Source organism: Etheostoma cragini, chromosome 13 (genome assembly GCF_013103735.1).
Source record: "Etheostoma cragini isolate CJK2018 chromosome 13, CSU_Ecrag_1.0, whole genome shotgun sequence".
NCBI lineage: Eukaryota > Metazoa > Chordata > Actinopteri > Perciformes > Percidae > Etheostoma > Etheostoma cragini.
The window spans coordinates 15,235,315-15,238,340 of NC_048419.1; positions in this window are offsets into that span (position 1 = coordinate 15,235,315).

The following is a 3,026-nucleotide window of genomic DNA, read 5'->3' on the forward strand; positions in this document are numbered from 1 at the left end:
CAGCCTCATTAGGCAGAGTTGTCTCATCCTTTAACAGGGGAGTATAGACCAGCTCAGTTGTTGACTTCTCAAAGTACGAAAAAGCAAAACATCGACTTTACGAACAGTGTTTATTCAAGATGTTCAGTGATGGCATAAGAAAAAAATGTTGTACTCAAATTATTTATTTATGTATTTCTTTTTCTTTTTTCTTTACTGAAATAAAATTAATTAGGGCTACAGTATTGTTAAATTGGACTCACTTATTTTTGGCAAACAGTGGTTTAATATAATGGTTGGAGAAACGGACCAATCACGGTTTTTGTGATTCCCCCTAGCGATGCAGGGCCTTCAGTAGCTGGACCGAATGTCAATGTAATGTAAGTGAATGAGGGCATGCATTTGATAGTGACGGGTGTTTTTATTAGAGCAGATAAGCATAACAATGGTGCATTTTATTAGGAAAGCATGACATTTCTAACATGGTTAGAGCATACCAAGGATTATTTTCAGATGTGAAGCGAAGTGAGATTTGACCTCTGAGAGCCATTAGAGGTCAAAACCAAGTTGGCCACCAGTCCCCCAGGTCTAATGTTCAAACGCTTCTAATTTTGGAACAAAATAATTTAGAAAAACATTGAAGGTGTCATTTTCAACTAAGTTGGGAGTGCCCATTCATTTGGTGATACTTTTTAGATCACCAGAATTTATAAAATGCGTTTATATCAAGGTCGAGGTCAACAAACAAATAAAAAAGTTCCTGTAAAGACGCTGAAACTAAGGCTGGGGTTTTATTTTAGAGATAAAACTTGTTTTAACATGCATGCTGCCTCTAGTACTCTCCACCTTTTAGATTATATGTACTATAGTGCTCTGCACTTTTTAACTCACTCTTGCTCCCGTAATCATTGTAGGCTGTAGGAACTGGTAGGCTGGCCGTCACTAAGTCTATGTTTACAACTTCATTTGTATATTTTTCTGTACGAGGCCATGTTGGGTAAACTTCCGGCATATTTATGTAATCTCCTCAGGCAGAATTCCATCTGTTTTCATCTCCGTTCCATCAGGTGGCGCTCTTACCAGGTTCCAAGGGTTTTTACTGAGCTGGGGAAAAAAGCCTTTTCTTACTTCGCTCCATGGTCTTTGAATTGTTTGTAAAACTTGCTCCATCTAAATGATCTAGTCCCATTAAATGAATTTAAGGCCATGTTAAAATGCCATGTAATTCAAAAATGCTACTGCCACATGTTACCTGTTCCTTTCCTCTATGTGTGATTTTGACTATGCTGTATTTCTATTCAAATTGTTACTGGTGTGCTGTCTTGGCCAGGTCTCCCTCGGAAAAGAGATTATTATCTCCTGGTTAAAAAAAATGTAAACGAAAATTACGTTAAAAACGTCACTTCACATTCTTTTGCTTACCAGTTTATTTTACCTTGGACATTGGATTGGAACTTTGCAATATAATGAAACTTCCCCTTCAGTTTAACACTATAGAGATAAAACAAAACAATTAAGGATTAGCCAATCATTTTGTGATGTGCGTGAGTTGGGGGTGGGATGATTTCCCTAGGATTCCCCTTCCACATGGGTCCTAGTTGAAGCGGCTCGCTAAAGTAACAATGAAGACTTCAGTTCCTTCAACGATTTGAACAACAACAAACAAGTTTTGATTAATAGTTAGAGCAGCAGATGACGACAGTTTACAAAGAAGACTGTGTGGCTGGATTAACTTAATTTTCAAGATGGCCTTTCAGGAAAAACTGGAAATCATCCAGAAAGGCAAACATTCACCCACTTTTGCCAGGATTAATGCAAACTAGCAAGAATGGCATCTTCATGTTTGATTGCACTCACTGTAAGCAGCTAAGTAAAAAGTGTCAGCTGAAAAATGATGTATAAAGTAACTGATAGTATGTAAACAAAGGGTTGTACACTTCTGATAACCGCTATAACTGTTTTGCACATGACTGTTAAGCTGTGGTCTTTGTAATTAGTAAGCTGCGTGTTAAATGACACGATGTTAATTTTCATCCTAAAAACCTGGAGGATTCCACAGCAGACACAGGGCCCTCTTAAATGTCAAACGCAAATATCAAATGCCAAACGCAAGTAGCTACGTGGGCGGATCTTGACTCTTGCGCCAAACGGCCAACGCAAATCTAAAACGGGTGGAAGTAGCTACATTACTCATGGGTGTGGTTTGGGCGTAACGTACAATAAACCAATCAGAGCGTTATTTCACATTCCCTTGAAAGCAGGCACACTTGTTCCATGTGAATTGCTATTATAATGGTGGACTTGGTAGGCGCGCGTCAGAAGCGGTTCACAGCCGAGGAGACCGACATTTCTTTTTGACGAAATATAAATAAAGAAATGTCACAAAAACATACTTTTGATGTTTTGGGCTAACTCTCACTGAATCACGAGGTTATGAACGCATGATGATATTTTTGCAATGTAGTCTAACATTAGACCGAGATTACCTCTCTTTAGACGATGCGGCTCTTCTGTCTCTTCTCCCCTGTGATGCTGCTGGGGAATTTGGGTTAAATGGCTTCGGCACATGCAGTTCAACATCACATCGCCTTAAGTCCTTTAATAGTTCCTCATTTATGTCATCGACACATACATGATTCATGAAAATGTTGTGTTAAACAAGGTCCTATTTTTCCTTGTATTTACTTATGGTTAGCGAAAATGGGAAATGCTGGGTCTGTGAGATGAGAGAAGCAACGTGTGTGTGCGGTGTGCACACTGTACATTACAGGCAAGCATGCGCCCTTAAAATATCATCAGAATAACGAGCCACTGACTTCAGACTAGGTGTTTTTCTGGTCTGTGGCGGAATTGTTTTCTGAAACTGCAAAATAGTGTTAGGGAACGTTTGCGCATGAACACGTCTCCTATTTCACTGAACCCCGCCCAAGAACGCAACTTCAATCCCTAATTTACTGACGTGAGTCTGTGGAGGGAAAAGTACACTGTGCGTCGGGTGCAAAATAAGAATAACACATGCGTCAGTATTTAAAGCCAGTTGAGCTGGG